Source organism: Pelobates fuscus, chromosome 1, assembly GCF_036172605.1.
Source record: "Pelobates fuscus isolate aPelFus1 chromosome 1, aPelFus1.pri, whole genome shotgun sequence".
Taxonomy (NCBI): Eukaryota; Metazoa; Chordata; class Amphibia; order Anura; family Pelobatidae; genus Pelobates; species Pelobates fuscus.
In genome coordinates this window covers 129,214,302-129,231,882 of record NC_086317.1, presented here as the reverse complement: position 1 = coordinate 129,231,882, position 17,581 = coordinate 129,214,302, and the positions used below count along the sequence as shown (strand labels likewise).

The following is a 17,581-nucleotide window of genomic DNA, read 5'->3' as shown; positions in this document are numbered from 1 at the left end:
GTTTTTAAGACAAGCATTATTGTTATGCTATAGGTATCAATGGGAAAAATGGTGCTTATTTCCAACTTGTGGAACTGCCATGAATGCGACTCTGTGCCTATTTTTGGGGTAAAAATTCCCTGGACCCTCCATTAAAATAGCCTTGCAAATAAATGACGGTTGAATAACACAGACAGTAACGTGAGTTTACAAAGTTCTCTGAGGAACAGAGTTTTGTAGAAAAGTCGACGAAGATGGGATTCGAACCCATGCGTGCAGAGCACAATGGATTAGCTGTCCATCGCCTTAACCACTCGGCCACCTCGTCTGACAGTGGCGCACGCATGCTGTTTGACACAGTCGGTGAAGTGCACGGTGGCCGTATCTCTAATTTGTGTTATTTTTACAGTTACAGATTGGGGATGATAATAATGTGAATTTTTGTTTGTGTTAGTTGTTTTTAAGACAAGCCTTAGTGTTATGCACTACACATCGGGGGGAAAAATGTGTGCTTTTTTCCTGTCGATTTTGCCGTCAAGTGTCAGGGCAAATTGGTTCTCTTTGCCGAGGTGAGGAAAAGTCTTGGTGTGCTCTTGTTTTCTGGACTCAATCAAAATAATTTTGATTTGAGCTCTAATTTGCGTTATTTTTACAGTTACAGATTGGGGATGATAATAATGTGAATTTTTGTTTGAATAAGTCGTTTTTAAGACAAGCATTATTGTTATGCTATAGGTATCAATAGGAAAAATGGTGCTTATTTCCAACTTGTGGAACTGCCATTTATGCCTATTTATGGTGTAAAAATTCCCTGGACCCTCCATTAAAATAGCCTTGCAAATAAATTACGGTTGACTAACACAGACAGTAACGTGAGTTTACAAAGTTCTCTGAGGAACAGAGTTTTGTAAAAAAGTCGACGAAGATGGGATTCGAACCCATGCGTGCAGAGCTCAATGGATTAGCAGTCCATCGCCTTAACCACTCGGCCACCTCGTCTTACAGTGGCGCACGCATGCTGTTTGACGCCGTCGGTGAAGTGCACGGTGGCCGTATCTCTAATTTGTGTTATTTTTACAGTTACAGATTGGGGATGATAATAATGTGAATTTTTGTTTGTGTTAGTTGTTTTTAAGACAAGCCTTAGTGTTATGCACTACACATCGGGGGGAAAAATGTGTGCTTTTTTCCTGTCGATTTTGCCGTCAAGTGTCAGGGCAAATTGGTTCTCTTTGCCGAGGTGAGGAAAAGACATGGTGTGCTCTTGTTTTCTGGACTCAATCAAAATAATTTTGATTTGAGCTCTAATTTGCGTTATTTTTACAGTTACAGATTGGGGATGATAATAATGTGAATTTTTGTTTGAATAAGTTGTTTTTAAGACAAGCATTATTGTTATGCTATAGGTATCAATGGGAAAAATGGTGCTTATTTCCAACTTGTGGAACTGCCATGAATGCGACTCTGTGCCTATTTATGGTGTAAAAATTCCCTGGACCCTCCATTAAAATAGCCTTGCAAATAAATGACGGTTGACTAACACAGACAGTAACGTGAGTTTACAAAGTTCTCTGAGGAACAGAGTTTTGTAGAAAAGTCGACGAAGATGGGATTCGAACCCATGCGTGCAGAGCACAATGGATTAGCAGTCCATCGCCTTAACCACTCGGCCACTTCGTCTGACAGTGGCGCACGCATGCTGTTTGACGCAGTCGGTGAAGTGCACGGTGGCCGTATCTCTAATTTGTGTTATTTTTACAGTTACAGATTGGGGATGATAATAATGTGAATTTTTGTTTGTGTTAGTTGTTTTTAAGACAAGCCTTATTGTTATGCACTACACATCGGGGGGGAAAATGTGTGCTTTTTTCCTGTCGATTTTGCCGTCAAGTGTCAGGGCAAATTGGTTCTCTTTGCCGAGGTGAGGAAAAGACATGGTGTGCTCTTGTTTTCTGGACTCAATCAAAATAATTTTGATTTGAGCTCTAATTTGCGTTATTTTTACAGTTACAGATTGGGGATGATAATAATGTGAATTTTTGTTTGAATAAGTTGTTTTTAAGACAAGCATTATTGTTATGCTATAGGTATCAATGGGAAAAATAGTGCTTATTTCCAACTTGTGGAACTGCCATGAATGCGACTCTGTGCCTATTTTTACCGTTACAGATTGGGGATGATAATAATGTGAATTTTTGTTTGTGTTAGTTGTTTTTAAGACAAGCCTTAGTGTTATGCACTACACATCGGGGGGAAAAATGTGTGCTTTTTTCCTGTCGATTTTGCCGTCAAGTGTCAGGGCAAATTGGTTCTCTTTGCCGAGGTGAGGAAAAGACATGGTGTGCTCTTGTTTTCTGGACTCAATCAAAATAATTTTGATTTGAGCTCTAATTTGCGTTATTTTTACAGTTACAGATTGGGGATGATAATAATGTGAATTTTTGTTATTTTTACAGTTACAGATTGGGGATGATAATAATGTGAATTTTTGTTTATGTTAGTTGTTTTTAAGACAAGCCTTAGTGTTATGCACTACACATCGGGGGGAAAAATGTGTGCTTTTTCCTGTCGATTTTGCCGTCAAGTGTCAGGGCAAATCGGTTCTCTTTGCCGAGGTGAGGAAAAGACATGGTGTGCTCTTGTTTTCTGGACTCAATCAAAATAATTTTGATTTGAGCTCTAATTTGCGTTATTTTTACAGTTACAGATTGGGGATGATAATAATGTGAATTTTTGTTTGAATAAGTTGTTTTTAAGACAAGCATTATTGTTATGCTATAGGTATCAATTGGAAAAATGGTGCTTATTTCCAACTTGTGGAACTGCCATGAATGCGACTCTGTGCCTATTTATGGTGTAAAAATTCCCTGGACCCTCCATTAAAATAGCCTTGCAAATAAATGACGGTTGACTAACAAAGACAGTAACGTGAGTTTACAAAGTTCTCTGAGGAACAGAGTTTTGTAGAAAAGTCGACGAAGATGGGATTCGAACCCATGCGTGCAGAGCACAATGGATTAGCAGTCCATCGCCTTAACCACTCGGCCACCTCGTCTGACAGTGGCGCACGCATGCTGTTAGACGCAGTCGGTGAAGTGCACGGTGGCCGTATCTCTAATTTGTGTTATTTTTACAGTTACAGATTGGGGATGATAATAATGTGAATTTTTGTTCGTGTTAGTTGTTTTTAAGACAAGCCTTAGTGTTATGCACTACACATCGGGGGAAAAAATGTGTGCTTTTTTCTGTTAATTTTGCCGTCAAGTGTCAGGGCAAATAGGTTCTCTTTGCCGAGGTGAGGAAAAGACATGGTGTGCTCTTGTTTTCTGGACTCAATCAAAATAATTTTGATTTGAGCTCTAATTTGTGTTATTTTTACAGTTACAGATTGGGGATGATAATAATGTGAATTTTTGTTTGTGTTAGTTGTTTTTAAGACAAGCCTTAGTGTTATGCACTACACATCGGGGGGAAAAATGTGTGCTTTTTTCCTGTCGATTTTGCCGTCAAGTGTCAAGGCAAATTGGTTCTCTTTGCCGAGGTGAGGAAAAGACATGGTGTGCTCTTGTTTTCTGGACTCAATCAAAATAATTTTGATTTGAGCTCTAATTTGCGTTATTTTTACAGTTACAGATTGGGGATGATAATAATGTGAATTTTTGTTTGAATAAGTTGTTTTTAAGACAAGCATTATTGTTATGCTATAGGTATCAATGGGAAAAATGATGCTTATTTCCAACTTGTGGAACTGCCATGAATGCGACTCTGTGCCTATTTATGGTGTAAAAATTCCCTGAACCCTCCATTAAAATAGCCTTGCAAATAAATGACGGTTGACTAACACAGACAGTAACGTGAGTTTACAAAGTTCTCTGAGGAACAGAGTTTTGTAGAAAAGTCAACAAAGATGGGATTCGAACCCATGCGTGCAGAGCACAATGGATTAGCAGTCCATCGCCTTAACCACTCGGCCACCTCGTCTGACGGTGGCGCACGCATGCTGTTTGACGCAGTCGGTGAAGTGCACGGTGGCCGTATCTCTAATTTGTGTTATTTTTACAGTTACAGATTGGGGATGATAATAATGTGAATTTTTGTTTGTGTTAGTTGTTTTTAAGACAAGCCTTAGTGTTATGCACTACACATCGGGGGGAAAAATGTGTGCTTTTTTCCTGTCGATTTTGCCGTCAAGTGTCAGGGCAAATTGGTTCTCTTTGCCGAGGTGAGGAAAAGACATGGTGTGCTCTTGTTTTCTGGACTCCATCAAAATAATTTTGATTTGAGCTCTAATTTGCGTTATTTTTACAGTTACAGATTGGGGATGATAATAATGTGAATTTTTGTTTGAATAAGTTGTTTTTAAGACAAGCATTATTGTTATGCTATAGGTATCAATGGGAAAAATGGTGCTTATTTGCAACTTGTGGAACTGCCATGAATTTGTGCCTATTTATGGTGTAAAAATTCCCTGGACCCTCCATTAAAATAGCCTTGCAAATAAATGACAGTTGACTAACACAGACAGTAACGTGAGTTTACAAAGTTCTCTGAGGAACAGAGTTTTGTAGAAAAGTCGACGAAGATGGGATTCGAACCCATGCGTGCAGAGCACAATGGATTAGCAGTCCATCGCCTTAACCACTCGGCCACCTCGTCTGACAGTGGCGCACGCATGCTGTTTGACGCAGTCGGTGAAGTGCACGGTGGCCGTATCTCTAATTTGTGTTATTTTTACAGTTACAGATTGGGGATGATAATAATGTGAATTTTTGTTTGTGTTAGTTGTTTTTAAGACAAGCCTTAGTGTTATGCACTACACATCGGGGGGAAAAATGTGTGCTTTTTTCCTGTCGATTTTGCCGTCAAGTGTCAAGGCAAATTGGTTCTCTTTGCCGAGGTGAGGAAAAGACATGGTGTGCTCTTGTTTTCTGGACTCAATCAAAATAATTTTGATTTGAGCTCTAATTTGCGTTATTTTTACAGTTACAGATTGGGGATGATAATAATGTGAATTTTTGTTTGAATAAGTTGTTTTTAAGACAAGCATTATTGTTATGCTATAGGTATCAATGGGAAAAATGGTGCTTATTTCCAACTTGTGGAACTGCCATGAATGCGACTCTGTGCCTATTTATGGTGTAACAATTCCCTGGACCCTCCATTAAAATAGCCTTGCAAATAAATGACGGTTGACTAACACAGACAGTAACATGAGTTTACAAAGTTCTCTGAGGAACAGAGTTTTGTAGAAAAGTCGACGAAGATGGGATTCGAACCCATGCGTGCAGAGCACAATGGATTAGCAGTCCATCGCCTTAACCACTCGGCCACCTCGTCTGACAGTGACGCACGCATGCTGTTTGACGCAGTCGGTGAAGTGCACGGTGGCCGTATCTCTTATTTGTGTTATTTTTACAGTTACAGATTGGGGATGATAATAATGTGAATTTTTGTTTGTGTTAGTTGTTTTTAAGACAAGCCTTAGTGTTATGCACTACACATCGGGGGGAAAAATGTGTGCTTTTTTCCTGTCGATTTTGCCGTCAAGTGTCAGGGCAAATTGGTTCTCTTTGCCGAGGTGAGGAAAAGACATGGTGTGCTCTTGTTTTCTGGACTCAATCAAAATAATTTTGATTTGAGCTCTAATTTGCGTTATTTTTACAGTTACAGATTGGGGATGATAATAATGTGATTTTTTGTTTGAATAAGTTGTTTTTAAGACAAGCATTATTGTTATGCTATAGGTATCAATGGGAAAAATGGTGCTTATTTCCAACTTGTGGAACTGCCATGAATGCGACTCTGTGCCTATTTATGGTGTAAAAATTCCCTGGACCCTCCATTAAAATAGCCTTGCAAATAAATGACGGTTGACTAACAGAGACAGTAACGTGAGTTTACAAAGTTCTCTGAGGATTAGAGTTTTGTAGAAAAGTCGACGAAGATGGGATTCGAACCCATGCGTGCAGAGCACAATGGATTAGCAGTCCATCGCCTTAACCACTCGGCCACCTCGTCTGACAGTGGCGCACGCATGCTGTTTGACGCAGTCGGTGAAGTGCACGGTGGCCGTATCTCTAATTTGTGTTATTTTTACAGTTACAGATTGGGGATGATAATAATGTGAATTTTTGTTTGAATAAGTTGTTTTTAAGACAAGCATTATTGTTATGCTATAGGTATCAATGGGAAAAATGGTGCTTATTTCCAACTTGTGGAACTGCCATGAATGCGACTCTGTGCCTATTTATGGTGTAAAAATTCCCTGGACCCTCCATTAAAATAGCCTTGCAAATAAATGACGGTTGACTAACACAGACAGTAACGTGAGTTTACAAAGTTCTCTGAGGAACAGAGTTTTGTAGAAAAGTCGACGAAGATGGGATTCGAACTCATGCGTGCAGAGCACAAAGGATTAGCAGTCCATCGCCTTAACCACTCGGCCACCTCGTCTGACAGTGACGCACGCATGCTGTTTGACGCAGTCGGTGAAGTGCACGGTGGCCGTATCTCGAATTTGTGTTATTTTTACAGTTACAGATTGGGGATGATAATAATGTAAATTTTTGTTTGTGTTAGTTGTTTTTAAGACAAGCCTTAGTGTTATGCAATACACATCGGGGGGAAAAATGTGTGCTTTTTTCCTGTCGATTTTGCCATCAAGTGTCAGGGCAAATTGGTTCTCTTTGCCGAGGTGAGGAAAAGACATGGTGTGCTCTTGTTTTCTGGACTCAATCAAAATAATTTTGATTTGAGCTCTAATTTGCGTTTATTTTACAGTTACAGATTGGGGATGATAATAATGTGAATTTTTGTTTGAATAAGTTGTTTTTAAGACAAGCATTATTGTTATGCTATAGGTATCAATGGGAAAAATGGTGCTTATTTCCAACTTGTGGAACTGCCATGAATGCGACTCTGTGCCTATTTATGGTGTAAAAATTCCCTGGACCCTCCATTAAAATAGCCTTGCAAATAAATGACGGTTGACTAACACAGACAGTAACGTGAGTTTACAAAGTTCTCTGAGGAACAGAGTTTTGTAGAAAAGTCGACGAAGATGGGATTCGAACCCATGCGTGCAGAGCACAATGGATTAGCAGTCCATCGCCTTAACCACTCGGCCACCTCGTCTGACAGTGGCGCACGCATTCTGTTTGACGCAGTCGGTGAAGTGCACGATGGCCGTATCTCTAATTTGTGTTATTTTTACAGTTACAGATTGGGGATGATAATAATGTGAATTTTTGTTTGTGTTAGTTGTTTTTAAGACAAGCCTTAGTGTTATGCAATACACATCGGGGGGGAAAATGTGTGCTTTTTTCCTGTCGATTTTGCCGTCAAGTGTCAGGGCAAATTGGTTCTCTTTGCCGAGGTGAGAAAAAGACATGGTGTGCTCTTGTTTTCTGGACTCAATCAAAATAATTTTGATTTGAGCTCTAATTTGCGTTATTTTTACAGTTACAGTTGGGGATGATAATAATGTGAATTTTTGTTTGAATAAGTTGTTTTTAAGACAAGCATTATTGTTATGCTATAGGTATCAATGGGAAAAATTATGCTTATTTTCCAACTTGTGGACTCTGTGCCTATTTATGGTGTAAAAATTCCCTGGACCCTCCATTAAAATAGCCTTGCAAATAAATGACGGTTGACTAACACAGACAGTAACGTGAGTTTACAAAGTTCTCTGAGGATTAGAGTTTTGTAGAAAAGTCGACAAAGATGGGATTCGAACCCATGCGTGCAGAGCACAATGGATTAGCAGTCCATCGCCTTAACCACTCGGCCACCTCGTCTGACAGTGGCGCACGCATGCTGTTTGACGCAGTCGGTGAAGTGCACGGTGGCCGTATCTCTAATTTGTGTTATTTTTACAGTTACAGATTGGGGATGATAATAATGTGAATTTTTGTTTGTGTTAGTTGTTTTTAAGACAAGCCTTAGTGTTATGCACTACACATCGGGGGGAAAAATGTGTGCTTTTTTCCTGTCGATTTTGCCGTCAAGTGTCAGGGCAAATTGGTTCTCTTTGCCGAGGTGAGAAAAAGACATGGTGTGCTCTTGTTTTCTGGACTCAATCAAAATAATTTTGATTTGAGCTCTAATTTGCGTTATTTTTACAGTTACAGTTGGGGATGATAATAATGTGAATTTTTGTTTGAATAAGTTGTTTTTAAGACAAGCATTATTGTTATGCTATAGGTATCAATGGGAAAAATTATGCTTATTTTCCAACTTGTGGACTCTGTGCCTATTTATGGTGTAAAAATTCCCTGGACCCTCCATTAAAATAGCCTTGCAAATAAATGACGGTTGACTAACACAGACAGTAACATGAGTTTACAAAGTTCTCTGAGGAACAGAGTTTTGTAGAAAAGTCGACGAAGATGGGATTTGAACTCATGCGTGCAGAGCACAATGGATTAGCAGTCCATCGCCTTAACCACTCGGCCACCTCGTCTAACAGTGACGCATGCATGCTGTTTGACGCAGTCGGTGAAGTGCACGGTGGCTGTATCTCTAATTTGTGTTATTTTTACAGTTACAGATTGGGGATGATAATAATGTGAATTTTTGTTTGTGTTAGTTGTTTTTAAGACAAGCCTTAGTGTTATGCACTACACATCGGGGGGAAAAATGTGTGCTTTTTTCCTGTCGATTTTGCCGTCAAGTGTCAGGGCAAATTGGTTCTCTTTGCCGAGGTGAGGAAAAGACATGGTGTGCTCTTGTTTTCTGGACTCAATCAAAATAATTTTGATTTGAGCTCTAATTTGCGTTATTTTTACAGTTACAGATTGGGGATGATAATAATGTGAATTTTTGTTTGAATAAGTTGTTTTTAAGACAAGCATTATTGTTATGCTATAGGTATCAATGGGAAAAATGGTGCTTATTTCCAACTTGTGGAACTGCCATGAATGCGACTCTGTGCCTATTTATGGTGTAAAAATTCCCTGGACCCTCCATTAAAATAGCCTTGCAAATAAATGACGGTTGACTAACACAGACAGTAACGTGAGTTTACAAAGTTCTCTGAGGAACAGAGTTTTGTAGAAAAGTCGACGAAGATGGGATTCGAACCCATGCGTGCAGAGCACAATGGATTAGCAGTCCATCGCCTTAACCACTCGGCCACCTCGTCTGACAGTGGCGCACGCATGCTGTTTGACGCAGTCGGTGAAGTGCACGGTGGCCGTATCTCTAATTTGTGTTATTTTTACAGTTACAGATTGGGGATGATAATAATGTGAATTTTTGTTTGTGTTAGTTGTTTTTAAGACAAGCCTTAGTGTTATGCACTACACATCGGGGGGAAAAATGTGTGCTTTTTTCCTGTCGATTTTGCCGTCAAGTGTCAGGGCAAATTGGTTCTCTTTGCCGAGGTGAGGAAAAGACATGGTGTGCTCTTGTTTTCTGGACTCCATCAAAATAATTTTGATTTGAGCTCTAATTTGCGTTATTTTTACAGTTACAGATTGGGGATGATAATAATGTGAACTTTTGTTTGAATAAGTTGTTTTTAAGACAAGCATTATTGTTATGCTATAGGTATCAATGGGAAAAATGGTGCTTATTTCCAACTTGTGGAACTGCCATGAATGCGACTCTGTGCCTATTTATGGTGTAAAAATTCCCTGGACCCTCCATTAAAATAGCCTTGCAAATAAATGACGGTTGACTAACACAGACAGTAACGTGAGTTTACAAAGTTCTCTGAGGAACAGAGTTTTGTAGAAAAGTCGACGAAGATGGGATTCGAACCCATGCGTGCAGAGCACAATGGATTAGCAGTCCATCGCCTTAACCACTCGGCCACCTCGTCTGACAGTGGCGCACGCATGCTGTTTGACGCAGTCGGTGAAGTGCACGGTGGCCGTATCTCTAATTTGTGTTATTTTTACAGTTACAGATTGGGGATGATAATAATGTGAATTTTTGTTTGTGTTAGTTGTTTTTAAGACAAGCCTTAGTGTTATGCACTACACATCGGGGGGAAAAATGTGTTCTTTTTTCCTGTCGATATTGCCGTCAAGTGTCAGGGCAAATTGGTTCTCTTTGCCGAGGTGAGGAAAAGACATGGTGTGCTCTTGTTTTCTGGACTCAATCAAAATAATTTTGATTTGAGCTCTAATTTGCGTTATTTTTACAGTTACAGATTGGGGATGATAATAATGTGAATTTTTGTTTGAATAAGTTGTTTTTAAGACAAGCATTATTGTTATGCTATAGGTATCAATGGGAAAAATGGTGCTTATTTCCAACTTGTGGAACTGCCATGAATGCGACTCTGTGCCTATTTATGGTGTAAAAACTCCCTGGACCCTCCATTAAAATAGCATTGCAAATAAATGACGGTTGACTAACACAGACAGTAACGTGAGTTTACAAAGTTCTCTGAGGAACAGAGTTTTGTAGAAAAGTCGACGAAGATGGGATTCGAACCCATGCGTGCAGAGCACAATGGATTAGCAGTCCATCGCCTTAACCACTCGGCCACCTCGTCTGACAGTGGCGCACGCATGCTGTTTGACGCAGTCGGTGAAGTGCACGGTGGCCGTATCTCTAATTTGTGTTATTTTTACAGTTACAGATTGGGGATGATAATAATGTGAATTTTTGTTTGTGTTAGTTGTTTTTAAGACAAGCCTTATTGTTATGCACTACACATCGGGTGGAAAAATGTGTGCTTTTTTCCTGTCGATTTTGCCGTCAAGTGTCAGGGCAAATTGGTTCTCTTTGCCGAGGTGAGGAAAAGACATGGTGTGCTCTTGTTTTCTGGACTCAATCAAAATAATTTTGATTTGAGCTCTAATTTGCGTTATTTTTACAGTTACAGATTGGGGATGATAATAATGTGAATTTTTGTTTGAATAAGTTGTTTTTAAGACAAGCATTATTGTTATGCTATAGGTATCAATGGGAAAAATGGTGCTTATTTCCAACTTGTGGAACTGCCATGAATGCGACTCTGTGCCTATTTATGGTGTAAAAATTCCCTGGACCCTCCATTAAAATAGCCGTGCAAATAAATGACAGTTGACTAACACAGACAGTAACGTGAGTTTACAAAGTTCTCTGAGGAACAGAGTTTTGTAGAAAAGTCGACGAAGATGGCATTCGAACCCATGCGTGCAGAGCACAATGGATTAGCAGTCCATCGCCTTAACCACTCAGCCACCTCGTCTGACAGTGGCGCACGCATGCTGTTTGACGCAGTCGGTGAAGTGCACGGTGGCCGTATCTCTAATTTGTGTTATTTTTACAGTTACAGATTGGGGATGATAATAATGTGAATTTTTGTTTGTGTTAGTTGTTTTTAAGACAAGCCTTAGTGTTATGCACTACACATCGGGGGATAAAATGTGTGCTTTTTTCCTGTCGATTTTGCCGTCAAGTGTCAGGGCAAATTGGTTCTCTTTGCCGAGGTGAGGAAAAGACATGGTGTGCTCTTGTTTTCTGGACTCAATCAAAATAATTTTGATTTGAGCTCAAATTTGCGTTATTTTTACAGTTACAGATTGGGGATGATAATAATGTGAATTTTTGTTTGTGTTAGTTGTTTTTAAGACAAGCCTTAGTGTTATGCACTACACATCGGGGGGGAAAATGTGTGCTTTTTTCCTGTCGATTTTGCCATCAAGTGTCAGGGCAAATTGGTTCTCTTTGCCGAGGTGAGGAAAAGACATGGTGTGCTCTTGTTTTCTGGACTCAATAAAAATAATTTTGATTTGAGCTCTAATTTGCGTTATTTTTACAGTTACAGATTGGGGATGATAATAATGTGAATTTTTGTTTGAATAAGTTGTTTTTAAGACAAGCATTATTGTTATGCTATAGGTATCAATGGGAAAAATGGTGCTTATTTCCAACTTGTGGAACTGCCATGAATGCGACTCTGTGCCTATTTATGGTGTAAAAATTCCCTGGACCCTCCATTAAAATAGCCTTGCAAATAAATGACGGTTGACTAACACAGACAGTAACGTGAGTTTACAAAGTTCTCTGAGGAACAGAGTTTTGTAGAAAAGTCGACGAAGATGGGATTCGAACCCATGCGTGCAGAGCACAATGGATTAGCAGTCCATCGCCTTAACCACTCGGCCACCTCGTCTGACGATGGCGCACGCATGCTGTTTGATGCAGTCGTTGAAGTGCACGGTGGCCGTATCTCTAATTTGTGTTATTTTTACAGTTACAGATTGGGGATGATAATAATGTGAATTTTTGTTTGTGTTAGTTGTTTTTAAGACAAGCCTTAGTGTTATGCACTACACATCGGGGGGAAAAATGTGTGCTTTTTTTCTGTCGATTTTGCCGTCAAGTGTCAGGGCAAATTGGTTCTCTTTGCCGAGGTGAGGAAAAGACATGGTGTGCTCTTGTTTTCTGGACTCAATCAAAATAATTTTGATTTGAGCTCTAATTTGCGTTATTTTTACAGTTACAGATTGGGGATGATAATAATGTGAATTTTTGTTTGAATAAGTTGTTTTTAAGACAAGCATTATTGTTATGCTATAGGTATCAATGGGAAAAATGGTGCTTATTTCCAACTTGTGGAACTGCCATGAATGCGACTCTGTGCCTATTTATGGTGTAAAAACTCCCTGGACCCTCCATTAAAATAGCATTGCAAATAAATGACGGTTGACTAACACAGACAGTAACGTGAGTTTACAAAGTTCTCTGAGGAACAGAGTTTTGTAGAAAAGTCGACGAAGATGGGATTCGAACCCATGCGTGCAGAGCACAATGGATTAGCAGTCCATCGCCTTAACCACTCGGCCACCTCGTCTGACAGTGGCGCACGCATGCTGTTTGACGCAGTCGGTGAAGTGCACGGTGGCCGTATCTCTAATTTGTGTTATTTTTACAGTTACAGATTGGGGATGATAATAATGTGAATTTTTGTTTGTGTTAGTTGTTTTTAAGACAAGCCTTAGTGTTATGCACTACACATCGGGGGGAAAAATGTGTGCTTTTTTCCTGTCGATTTTGCCGTCAAGTGTCAGGGCAAATTGGTTCTCTTTGCCGAGGTGAGGAAAAGACATGGTGTGCTCTTGTTTTCTGGACTCAATCAAAATAATTTTGATTTGAGCTCTAATTTGCGTTATTTTTACAGTTACAGATTGGGGATGATAATAATGTGAATTTTTGTTTGAATAAGTTGTTTTTAAGACAAGCATTATTGTTATGCTATAGGTATCAATGGGAAAAATGGTGCTTATTTCCAACTTGTGGAACTGCCATGAATGCGACTCTGTGCCTATTTATGGGGTAAAAATTCCCTGGACCCTCCATTAAAATAGCATTGCAAATAAATGACGGTTGAATAACACAGACAGTAACGTGAGTTTACAAAGTTCTCTGAGGAACAGAGTTTTGTAGAAAAGTCGACGAAGATGGGATTCGAACCCATGCGTGCAGAGCACAATGGATTAGCAGTCCATCGCCTTAACCACTCGGCCACCTCGTCTGACAGTGGCGCACGCATGCTGTTTGACGCAGTCGGTGAAGTGCACGGTGGCCGTATCTCTAATTTGTGTTATTTTTACAGTTACAGATTGGGGATGATAATAATGTGAATTTTTGTTTGTGTTAGTTTTTTTTAAGACAAGCCTTAGTGTTATGCACTACACATCGGGGGGAAAAATGTGTGCTTTTTTCCTGTCGATTTTGCCGTCAAGTGTCAGGGCAAATTGGTTCTCTTTGCCGAGGTGAGGAAAAGTCTTGGTGTGCTCTTGTTTTCTGGACTCAATCAAAATAATTTTGATTTGAGCTCTAATTTGCGTTATTTTTACAGTTACAGATTGGGGATGATAATAATGTGAATTTTTGTTTGAATAAGTTGTTTTTAAGACAAGCATTATTGTTATGCTATAGGTATCAATGGGAAAAATGGTGCTTATTTCCAACTTGTGGAACTGCCATGAATGCGACTCTGTGCCTATTTATGGTTTAAAAATTCCCTGGACCCTCCATTAAAATAGCCTTGTAAATAAATGACAGTTGACTAACACAGACAGTAACGTGAGTTTACAAAGTTCTCTGAGGAACAGAGTTTTGTAGAAAAGTCGACGAAGATGGGATTCGAACCCATGCGTGCAGAGCACAATGGATTAGCAGTCCATCGCCTTAACCACTCGGCCACCTCGTCTGACAGTGGCGCACGCATGCTGTTTGACGCAGTCGGTGAAGTGCACGGTGGCCGTATCTCTAATTTGTGTTATTTTTACAGTTACAGATTGGGGATGATAATAATGTGAATTTTTGTTTGTGTTAGTTGTTTTTAAGACAAGCCTTATTGTTATGCACTACACATCGGGTGGAAAAATGTGTGCTTTTTTCCTGTCGATTTTGCCGTCAAGTGTCAGGGCAAATTGGTTCTCTTTGCCGAGGTGAGGAAAAGACATGGTGTGCTCTTGTTTTCTGGACTCAATCAAAATAATTTTGATTTGAGCTCTAATTTGCGTTATTTTTACAGTTACAGATTGGGGATGATAATAATGTGAATTTTTGTTTGAATAAGTTGTTTTTAAGACAAGCATTATTGTTATGCTATAGGTATCAATGGGAAAAATGGTGCTTATTTCCAACTTGTGGAACTGCCATGAATGCGACTCTGTGCCTATTTATGGTGTAAAAATTCCCTGGACCCTCCATTAAAATAGCCGTGCAAATAAATGATAGTTGACTAACACAGACAGTAACGTGAGTTTACAAAGTTCTCTGAGGAACAGAGTTTTGTAGAAAAGTCGACGAAGATGGCATTCGAACCCATGCGTGCAGAGCACAATGGATTAGCAGTCCATCGCCTTAACCACTCGGCCACCTCGTCTGACAGTGGCGCACGCATGCTGTTTGACGCAGTCGGTGAAGTGCACGGTGGCCGTATCTCTAATTTGTGTTATTTTTACAGTTACAGATTGGGGATGATAATAATGTGAATTTTTGTTTGTGTTAGTTGTTTTTAAGACAAGCCTTAGTGTTATGCACTACACATCGGGGGATAAAATGTGTGCTTTTTTCCTGTCGATTTTGCCGTCAAGTGTCAGGGCAAATTGGTTCTCTTTGCCGAGGTGAGGAAAAGACATGGTGTGCTCTTGTTTTCTGGACTCAATCAAAATAATTTTGATTTGAGCTCAAATTTGCGTTATTTTTACAGTTACAGATTGGGGATGATAATAATGTGAATTTTTGTTTGTGTTAGTTGTTTTTAAGACAAGCCTTAGTGTTATGCACTACACATCGGGGGGGAAAATGTGTGCTTTTTTCCTGTCGATTTTGCCATCAAGTGTCAGGGCAAATTGGTTCTCTTTGCCGAGGTGAGGAAAAGACATGGTGTGCTCTTGTTTTCTGGACTCAATAAAAATAATTTTGATTTGAGCTCTAATTTGCGTTATTTTTACAGTTACAGATTGGGGATGATAATAATGTGAATTTTTGTTTGAATAAGTTGTTTTTAAGACAAGCATTATTGTTATGCTATAGGTATCAATGGGAAAAATGGTGCTTATTTCCAACTTGTGGAACTGCCATGAATGCGACTCTGTGCCTATTTATGGTGTAAAAATTCCCTGGACCCTCCATTAAAATAGCCTTGCAAATAAATGACGGTTGACTAACACAGACAGTAACGTGAGTTTACAAAGTTCTCTGAGGAACAGAGTTTTGTAGAAAAGTCGACGAAGATGGGATTCGAACCCATGCGTGCAGAGCACAATGGATTAGCAGTCCATCGCCTTAACCACTCGGCCACCTCGTCAGACGATGGCGCACGCATGCTGTTTGATGCAGTCGTTGAAGTGCACGGTGGCCGTATCTCTAATTTGTGTTATTTTTACAGTTACAGATTGGGGATGATAATAATGTGAATTTTTGTTTGTGTTAGTTGTTTTTAAGACAAGCCTTAGTGTTATGCACTACACATCGGGGGGAAAAATGTGTGCTTTTTTCCTGTTGATTTTGCCGTCAAGTGTCAGGGCAAATTGGTTCTCTTTGCCGAGGTGAGGAAAAGACATGGTGTGCTCTTGTTTTCTGGACTCAATCAAAATAATTTTGATTTGAGCTCTAATTTGCGTTATTTTTACAGTTACAGATTGGGGATGATAATAATGTGAATTTTTGTTTGAATAAGTTGTTTTTAAGACAAGCATTATTGTTATGCTATAGGTATCAATGGGAAAAATGGTGCTTATTTCCAACTTGTGGATCTGCCATGAATGCGACTCTGTGCCTATTTATGGTGTAAAAATTCCCTGGACCCTCCATTAAAATAGCCTTGCAAATCAATGACGGTTGACTAACACAGACAGTAACGTGAGTTTACAAAGTTCTCTGAGGAACAGAGTTTTGTAGAAAAGTCGACGAAGATGGGATTCGAACCCATGCGTGCAGAGCACAATGGATTAGCAGTCCATCGCCTTAACCACTCGGCCACCTCGTCTGACAGTGTCGCACGCATGCTGTTTGACGCAGTCGGTGAAGTGCACGGTGGCCGTATCTCTAATTTGTGTTATTTTTACAGTTACAGATTGGGGATGATAATAATGTGAATTTTTGTTTGTGTTAGTTGTTTTTAAGACAAGCCTTAGTGTTATGCACTACACATCGGGGGGAAAAATGTGTGCTTTTTTCCTGTTGATTTTGCCGTCAAGTGTCAGGGCAAATTGGTTCTCTTTGCCGAGGTGAGGAAAAGACATGGTGTGCTCTTGTTTTCTGGACTCAATCAAAATAATTTTGATTTGAGCTCTAATTTGCGTTATTTTTACAGTTACAGATTGGGGATGATAATAATGTGAATTTTTGTTTGAATAAGTTGTTTTTAAGACAAGCATTATTGTTATGCTATAGGTATCAATGGGAAAAATGGTGCTTATTTCCAACTTGTGGAACTGCCATGAATGCGACTCTGTGCCTATTTATGGTGTAAAAATTCCCTGGACCCTCCATTAAAATAGCCTTGCAAATAAATGACGGTTGACTAACACAGACAGTAACGTGAGTTTACAAAGTTCTCTGAGGAACAGAGTTTTGTAGAAAAGTCGACGAAGATGGGATTCGAACCCATGCGTGCAGAGCACAATGGATTAGCAGTCCATCGCCTTAACCACTCGGCCACCTCGTCTGACAGTGGCGCATGCATGCTGTTTGACGCAGTTGGTGAAGTGCACGGTGGCCGTATCTCTAATTTGTGTTATTTTTACAGTTACAGATTGGGGATGATAATAATGTGAATTTTTGTTTGTGTTAGTTGTTTTTAAGACAAGCCTTAGTGTTATGCACTACACATCGGGGGGAAAAATGTGTGCTTTTTTCCTGTCGATTTTGCCGTCAAGTGTCAGGGCAAATTGGTTCTCTTTGCCGAGGTGAGGAAAAGACATGGTGTGCTCTTGTTTTCTGGACTCAATCAAAATAATTTTGATTTGAGCTCTAATTTGCGTTATTTTTACAGTTACAGATTGGGGATGATAATAATGTGAATTTTTGTTTGAATAAGTTGTTTTTAAGACAAGCATTATTGTTATGCTATAGGTATCAATGGGAAAAATGGTGCTTATTTCCAACTTGTGGAACTGCCATGAATGCGACTCTGTGCCTA

General features: G+C 39.6%; 18 non-coding genes across 18 annotated transcripts; all 18 read right to left on the bottom strand.

The window, feature by feature from the left end:
* Positions 1-896: 896 nt before the first annotated feature.
* Positions 897-978, bottom strand: TRNAS-GCU (transfer RNA serine (anticodon GCU)). Its single transcript has one exon. It is a non-coding gene; the product is annotated as a tRNA-Ser (tRNA).
* A 599-nt stretch (positions 979-1,577) lies between these two features.
* Positions 1,578-1,659, bottom strand: TRNAS-GCU (transfer RNA serine (anticodon GCU)). The gene has a single exon. It is a non-coding gene; the product is annotated as a tRNA-Ser (tRNA).
* Positions 1,660-2,952: 1,293 nt separating this feature from the next.
* TRNAS-GCU (transfer RNA serine (anticodon GCU)) lies at positions 2,953-3,034 on the bottom strand. The gene has a single exon. It is a non-coding gene; the product is annotated as a tRNA-Ser (tRNA).
* Positions 3,035-4,553: 1,519 nt separating this feature from the next.
* Positions 4,554-4,635, bottom strand: TRNAS-GCU (transfer RNA serine (anticodon GCU)). Its single transcript has one exon. It is a non-coding gene; the product is annotated as a tRNA-Ser (tRNA).
* Positions 4,636-5,234: 599 nt separating this feature from the next.
* On the bottom strand, positions 5,235-5,316 carry TRNAS-GCU (transfer RNA serine (anticodon GCU)). The gene has a single exon. It is a non-coding gene; the product is annotated as a tRNA-Ser (tRNA).
* Positions 5,317-5,915: 599 nt separating this feature from the next.
* On the bottom strand, positions 5,916-5,997 carry TRNAS-GCU (transfer RNA serine (anticodon GCU)). Its single transcript has one exon. It is a non-coding gene; the product is annotated as a tRNA-Ser (tRNA).
* A 1,034-nt stretch (positions 5,998-7,031) lies between these two features.
* TRNAS-GCU (transfer RNA serine (anticodon GCU)) lies at positions 7,032-7,113 on the bottom strand. The gene has a single exon. It is a non-coding gene; the product is annotated as a tRNA-Ser (tRNA).
* A 583-nt stretch (positions 7,114-7,696) lies between these two features.
* Positions 7,697-7,778, bottom strand: TRNAS-GCU (transfer RNA serine (anticodon GCU)). Its single transcript has one exon. It is a non-coding gene; the product is annotated as a tRNA-Ser (tRNA).
* A 1,264-nt stretch (positions 7,779-9,042) lies between these two features.
* On the bottom strand, positions 9,043-9,124 carry TRNAS-GCU (transfer RNA serine (anticodon GCU)). The gene has a single exon. It is a non-coding gene; the product is annotated as a tRNA-Ser (tRNA).
* A 599-nt stretch (positions 9,125-9,723) lies between these two features.
* Positions 9,724-9,805, bottom strand: TRNAS-GCU (transfer RNA serine (anticodon GCU)). The gene has a single exon. It is a non-coding gene; the product is annotated as a tRNA-Ser (tRNA).
* A 599-nt stretch (positions 9,806-10,404) lies between these two features.
* Positions 10,405-10,486, bottom strand: TRNAS-GCU (transfer RNA serine (anticodon GCU)). The gene has a single exon. It is a non-coding gene; the product is annotated as a tRNA-Ser (tRNA).
* Positions 10,487-12,012: 1,526 nt separating this feature from the next.
* On the bottom strand, positions 12,013-12,094 carry TRNAS-GCU (transfer RNA serine (anticodon GCU)). Its single transcript has one exon. It is a non-coding gene; the product is annotated as a tRNA-Ser (tRNA).
* Positions 12,095-12,693: 599 nt separating this feature from the next.
* Positions 12,694-12,775, bottom strand: TRNAS-GCU (transfer RNA serine (anticodon GCU)). The gene has a single exon. It is a non-coding gene; the product is annotated as a tRNA-Ser (tRNA).
* A 599-nt stretch (positions 12,776-13,374) lies between these two features.
* TRNAS-GCU (transfer RNA serine (anticodon GCU)) lies at positions 13,375-13,456 on the bottom strand. The gene has a single exon. It is a non-coding gene; the product is annotated as a tRNA-Ser (tRNA).
* Positions 13,457-14,055: 599 nt separating this feature from the next.
* On the bottom strand, positions 14,056-14,137 carry TRNAS-GCU (transfer RNA serine (anticodon GCU)). Its single transcript has one exon. It is a non-coding gene; the product is annotated as a tRNA-Ser (tRNA).
* Positions 14,138-15,663: 1,526 nt separating this feature from the next.
* TRNAS-GCU (transfer RNA serine (anticodon GCU)) lies at positions 15,664-15,745 on the bottom strand. The gene has a single exon. It is a non-coding gene; the product is annotated as a tRNA-Ser (tRNA).
* A 599-nt stretch (positions 15,746-16,344) lies between these two features.
* On the bottom strand, positions 16,345-16,426 carry TRNAS-GCU (transfer RNA serine (anticodon GCU)). Its single transcript has one exon. It is a non-coding gene; the product is annotated as a tRNA-Ser (tRNA).
* A 599-nt stretch (positions 16,427-17,025) lies between these two features.
* Positions 17,026-17,107, bottom strand: TRNAS-GCU (transfer RNA serine (anticodon GCU)). Its single transcript has one exon. It is a non-coding gene; the product is annotated as a tRNA-Ser (tRNA).
* Positions 17,108-17,581: the final 474 nt, after the last annotated feature.